At 40.3% G+C, this 6,706-nt stretch overlaps 1 long non-coding RNA gene across 1 annotated transcript; it reads right to left on the reverse strand.

The window, feature by feature from the left end:
* Positions 1-670: 670 nt before the first annotated feature.
* On the reverse strand, positions 671-6,069 carry LOC146435899 (uncharacterized). The gene is made up of 3 exons (XR_014852422.1): positions 5,856-6,069; positions 4,930-5,061; positions 671-2,680 (listed from the first exon to the last, which is right to left on the reverse strand). It is a non-coding gene; the product is annotated as an uncharacterized LOC146435899 (long non-coding RNA).
* Positions 6,070-6,706: the final 637 nt, after the last annotated feature.

The raw sequence follows: 6,706 nt of genomic DNA on the forward strand, positions 1-6,706 counted from the left end.
AAATATGGAAACAATCCTGTAATATCCATTTGCCAAGATTTCTAAATATCCTGCATTTTGTTTTCCAGTCATATTATTTTTTTCTTCACAGTTTGGGAAACTGAAATAACCACTTTTCATTTGGAAAACAACTTTTTCTCAATGGAATTGCTAATTACTTTTCAGAACTTATTATCATGGAAAAGTCTAAGACTATATTTTCTTATAAAGTCTGTGCTTACTTTTTTTTTTTTTAAGCTAAGATTTGGAACAAGAACAAGTTTTATTATATTTATTTAGAAAAATATGTTTTTGGGACTTTTTCATGCATTACAAATCAGTTCTTTTAGCTGACCTGATGGTTTTTCACCAGATGAGAAAATCAAACATTTGACAGAAGTAAGCACTCCATTAGATATTCCTGGTTTTGAAGAGAAAAGAAACAAAAGTCTATCTGGAAGACCCTTTGTGGTTTTTCTTCTCCCAATGAGCACAAAGCCAAGGGAGAAACCAGTGTCTATTGAGGTGGGTGACAAGCTAGTTTTTATTTGTATGTTAACTAGAGTACACCAAAATGGGGCAAGGCTGAACCACTGGGTGAGACTGAGCATCCTCTATTTTTTTTCTGTCACTGAGGAACACCTGGGGTCAGAGACAGGAGGCAGAACCATATCTGATAAACTGTCCTTCATCTGATCTCCAATAGGCTATTTTCTGGTATCGTTTGGTACTCAGATAATGTAAAACAGCCAGAAAAACATCAGAAAACACAGCTCACAGGATCACAGACAGGTTAAAGGTGTAAGGCGCCTCTGGAAGTCATCTGGTTCAACTGCCTTTCTCAGGCACAGTCCCCTAGAGCAGTCTATCCAGGATGGTGTCCATATGGCTTTTGAGTAAGTCTGAGGTGGGAGACTCCACAACCTTTTTGGCCAACCTGTTCCACTGCTCACCATCACAGTAAAAGATCTTTTTCTGATTCTCAAACTGCATCTGCTCTATTTCAATTTGTGCCCTCTGGTCCTGTCACTGGACAGCACTGGAAAGGGCCTGGCTCTGTCCTCTTTGTAGCCTCCCATCAGGTATTTATATACACATATCAGATCCCCCTGACCATTCCCAACATGACCCTCTGGTGTATCAGCCACTCCTCCCAGCTCTGTGACCTTTGCAAATTTATTGAGGGTACACTGATGAATGCAGATAACCTTTCTGGCTCTTACAGAGTTTTTGGAGCATAAAGAATGTGGTCAGAGAGGATGGCCTATTTATGAATTTTGATAATATAGATTGCTGTCTCTTAATGTTTCCTACCACCTTATTAGAACCTTTGGCTGCCAGATAGAGGGTAATTCCTGACCAGTTTTGCTAATTTTCCCACTTGCAGCAATGTCACCATCCTGCTTGACCTTTCAAATCAATTCATCCTGAGATACATTATTGACTAATTTCCTGAAATTCAGGTGAAATGTGCCCATTTTTAACCTTGTCCTTCCTTACGTACAGAAATTACCTTATCCTCTGGTACTAGCATTGCCATTAGTAAGCAATCAAAATTCTTCTCCAAAGGCTTTTCGATTTTATTTGCTCTTTCCACACTGATTTCAGTGATGTATTTCATCTAATCCTGGTGCTTTGTCAACTTTTTAATAGTACTGAGAGCTTTAATTGCCTTATTATCTTCTCTTCTGCAGTGAGGGCTTTTTCTTTAGCATTTCTATTCCCCTCAAGGAAAGCATGGACTCTGGAATATTACAGGTCCTCCATTTCCTGGGATGAAGAAATTGCCCAGACCCTTAAGGACATCTACTTCATCTCTCAGCAACATTTAATCTATCATGGCCCCTCTTTATCTTCCTAATAAATTTGCTTCTCAGGCAGCAAAGACTTCATCATCCATGTTCTTCAGACACAGCAGCATACTGCTGCTTGGTGTCCTTTTTGTCTTTTGTGCAGCCAGGAAACCCAAGATACCAGGGTCAAAAAAAGAGTGAGTTTTTTTGGGTCAGGACTACAGACTAAGGAAAGCATTCAGCTAAAAAAAATGAGCCATGGGCTTTGCTGCTTGTTTTTAATAGAAAGGCCAAGAAAAGAGGAAACCTGCCCAGCCCAGGAGCATTTGGCACTATAGCAAATTGAAGTGCCTGGTAGTGTTTCCATGGATGGCTGGCACTGGGGAACAGGGCAAAAAGGTGCCTCCTTTCCCAGTTCCAGAGTCTTCCCCAAAGTTTAGATTTGGGAGCCTCATTATGTTGTCCTCTGCAGTAAAGGCACAAAGCAGGTTTGGCTGACAGAGAGCAGTATGGATGCTTAAGCACAGACTCTCTGGATTACTGTCCTTGCTGCAGCCTCTCATTTTCCATGGCAAATGGCTCCCCTGGCTGTTCCCTGTGCCCATTACTGGGATCAGTGGCAGAGCCCCAGCTATCACTGTCCTAATCCCTCCCAGCTGTGTGCCTTGACCTGCCTTTGCTGTGGCTTTATCAAACCCTGATGAGCTCAGTGTGTTTTGGGTGATTACCCGCCAGACCAGACACTGCCAGCCCTGCAGACAGGGGGCTGGAGGAATAAAGTGAGAAATTCAGGATTAAAATCTTCTACCACATTGCAAATTGGTGTTGTTTTATTCACCTGGCTTTCCTGTCATGCACTCCAGATTATACACTTGCTCTGCGTGTCACCTGCAGACAGATCTGCTGAACTGAGAATAAAGAGATGAATAATGTCACTGCCTGAACAGAGCCATGAAAACCATAAATAAAAGAAAAAACATATTGCTGCTCAGAGGTATATTAACTGGAACTTTCATGTTATTTATGTTTTGCCTCAGATACACACATATACCAGCAGAAAAAAAAAATCTAGTACTTAGAGTAAATCTACTGCACTTTGTTGTAAGCTTGGAAAAAAAAAAGTGTGTTGATTGATTTCCTTGTCTGAGTTATTTAGAAAGAGCTGAAAGCTGGAGGGCTGTTAGATTCTGGTAAAGTGAGTACTTTTCCCCCTGAATAAAAACATTTAAGGGCTCTCAGTGTTTGTGCACGTATTCGTGTTCCAACCCAGGAATTAAATGTCAGCAGAGCCAGACCTTCAGCTACATTTGATGGCAATACTGAAGTCAGTGCAGCCACATTGATTTATGCCACCTGAGGAACTGACCCAGAGTTGTTACTTTTCACTGGACGTCACATAAGAGCTATAAACGGATTTCTGAGTGCACAGCAAAGAAAATGCAACATGGAGAGTGACTTGAAACCAGAAGCTGTGTCTGAAAGGAGTGCTCTGCCCTGGGGTTGCAAACACACCAACCTTTATCAGACACTTCCAGTGGAAATGGTATTATCTGGGCATCTAATGTCACCCTGTATTCCAAAGGGAAGATAAAAAAGATTCTATCACTTCAAAGATCAGGCTTGTCTCCGAAAATTGTTCTCTTCCCCCTATTACAAGTGATGTCTAAGATTGCAGTAGCAAGAAGAATTTCCATTTTCTTGACAGCAGCTTTACTGTGGGTTGCAGAAAAACAGTTTCTGTGCATTGCCCTGCAGCTACCATACCTAGGGTTCAATAAGTTATTCAACTATTTTCTGTTTTTTCAGTAGCTTTTCTGTGCAATGGACAACCAACACAAGTACTGTGGCAGTGAAAAGACTATGGGTTAAAAACCTAAAATACCCCATACTGTGAAGCATTTAAATTCTTAAACTAGATTTAAGGCTTATAGTTCAAATCTGGGTTGGAATGGATGTATTTATATGGATTCCAGCAGAGCCCCTGTGGCTTGTAGCTGCAGGGGATTTGGTCCAGCTCAATTTGGTGAATTGCAAGTTTTCTAGTGAAACACTGATATTTGACTGTCTTATTTTGCAGCAGCATTAAATAATCCAAAGACATTTGTTTGCCTGTCTCCACTAAATCTGCAAACAGTTTAAACCTGATTTTTGACTCATAGAAAACCTCAGTTAGATGGAAGGGTTTGCACCTGCACATGCTCAGGTTACATCCACATTGAAACACAAAGGTGGAAGTACTGTATCTCCATTTCTGATTAATGTTTTACTATTTACAAAAACCCTTCTTTAATAACACAGTCCTTTTTCTTTGGATTAGTTAATTGTTTCACAGAATAATCCAGACTAGTGGGAAGCATCTTTCTCACAGAGAAATAGTTATGGTGGAGAATTTTCTGGGTGTATGCTTCTGCTTCAGAGATGACAGGCTTTGATTATTATCCCTACACAGACAGAGTGTGCTCTGCAATCTCCTCACAGCTTTACTTCCTCTGATAAATAAGGCATAACACACTTCAGTAGATTTTTTTTTTTCTGAATAAACAATAATTCATGCTAAAATGCACAAAACTTTTGGGATTAACAGTCCCAGAGATATCCTAGAGGTATCTGAGTATGTAGCAATAATATGACCAGCAAGCAGGGATTTAAAGCAAACAAAACCCAATGAAAAATTTTCACAAACAATTATTTCAGTATTTGACCAGTTGTGATCCTTATCCAGGGCACAGAGCTACTCAGTCCTGTAGCTTCAAACTACAGGCAGTGCTTTTCCCACATCATCCAGCAACTCACTCATGGCTGCTGGGAACCAATATTGGGACTCAACCCACTCCAATATATGAAATGTGTCACCTCCAGGAATTCTGCATGGCATTTAACTTGCTGTTTGAAAGTCACAACTGGTGTCTAATCTGCAGCTGGGAACCAGTCTCACTGTCCTGGCATGTGAGTGCTTTAACAAGTTAACTCTGTGTGTGTCTTGAAATTTTGGTGAGCCCTGCTGATCCAACCAGCACATCCACAGGCAGCAAACAGCAACACGTCCTGCAACTCAAAATTCCTTATCATCCTTCATGGGAATTACTTTTAAGGCAGCAAGAATTGCTGTTAAAGAAAGGGTTAGTGACACCAGTGAGCAGACAGAAAACATGCTTACTGCTTCAGATGAGAGTGTGATGGCTAATGAGAGAGGCAATGACATCCACTCAAGACTCTCCATCTTTCCAGTGATGTGTCACCACAAAAAGGGCACGGCAGATGTCATCTGATAAGGGGAGCCTAAGTAGAACTGACACAGTATTAGAGTGAGAGAACACAGAAAGTGGCTGGGCTGTCATATTCTGATGAGGGAAACAACCAGAGTTTCCTTTTCTCAGACACCTATTACACAAGTGAATCCCAGGTATAGCCCCTCCTCCCAACATCCTGCAGGCAGAAGAAGGGGCAGAGCAAAAGGGGGTTTGAGCTTTGAAATTTTCTGGGGTTTTGGTTTTGTGAAATACCAGGGAAATGAAGAATTGGATGCAAAATTTTAAGTTTCTGGATTAAATATTTTTGTGTGAATTTTGGCCAGGTATTTTGCTGGTCATCACAATGCCATCACAAAACTAGCAAAACATTCTTTGCCATTTGGAGAGAAGGATTCAATTATATATCTGTCTCTGGCTTTTCAGACAGGACAAAAAGGGAGAGTATTACTATGATTATTTATATATTACTCTATATATATGTAAAACATATTCTTACCATATATGTGATAAGATAATCATAAATATAAGTTAATCATAAATAAAACAGGTTGAGCTATTTAAAGTTGTTGAAAGGAGAATTTTTGTATGATGGCAGCAATTTGATTGCATGCCAACAAATACAAAATAGATTGCTCTCTATGTAATGCAAATCATAAAATTGTGTGACCTGCTTACCTGTACAGCCAGGCAAGGTTTATAAAGCAGGGACAACACAAGTTCCAAAATAAGAACCAGCAAGTCTGATATGAAGCCAGTAGTTGGGAAGTTCAGAATACAAACTAAAAGAGGAAGTTGTTCATGAAAGATATAATTTAAGTGAAGTAGCTCTTACCACAGGACATCATGGAAGATGAAATTTCAAGGCAGACTGGACAGAAGACGTAACACTTGTGAGTCACTGGATGCACAGGATTTATCTGTGGCTTGGATGGACTCTGAGATGCAGGGGCTGCAGGTTAGGAGGGGTTATTGGGAGAAACATTAACCAGTTTCCTTGTGTTCTTCTGTTCTCTAGTGACAGTGGGCTCATGGGTGACACTCACCACAATAGCAGGCATCAATCCTTTATTAGTCCCTCGTACACCTTTTTATACTCTAGCTGCACATGCATATCAGGTGTTCCTCGATATATTATAGTTGGTTAGCAGATTACCCACAGGTGCTTTTTCTAATCAGTCATACACTTCTGCATTCTCTGCTTCGTTCTCGAACAAAGTTGTTTATCTCTTTTGTTTAGGGGCACAGCTGTAGCTTATTTAGGTCTAGGTTGCCCACAGCCTTTTCCTATCTTACCACACTGTAGGCCTATTGGGGTTGGTGGAATTTTTAGTTTAGCTTAGAAGAGGCACCTTTACTTAGTTTCTCATGTAGTGCCACATTAATAATCACTTTAAACCTTATAGTCTTCAGAGAAGCAGAGCACACAAAGAAGTTAAAGAGAATAATGATATTTCTGAGCTCTCTTTAGTTCAGGTACCAGATGTTCCTGCTTGCTTTTCAATCAGTATCCTGTTAGACCAAATCATTCACTCAGGTTTCTACTGTGAACATAATAGGAGTCAGAAAATTCAGGGTGTAGGAGCAGGGTTCATAAAAACAGGGTTCATAAAAAAGTTTTATTAGCTTAGTGGGTCGTTTACTTTGGTCTGAAGTCTTGAATTTAGAATGGAGGGTTCACTGCAC

This window comes from Lichenostomus cassidix, chromosome 5, assembly GCF_008360975.1.
Source record: "Lichenostomus cassidix isolate B80296 chromosome 5, HeHo_3.0, whole genome shotgun sequence".
Classification (NCBI taxonomy): domain Eukaryota; kingdom Metazoa; phylum Chordata; class Aves; order Passeriformes; family Meliphagidae; genus Lichenostomus; species Lichenostomus cassidix.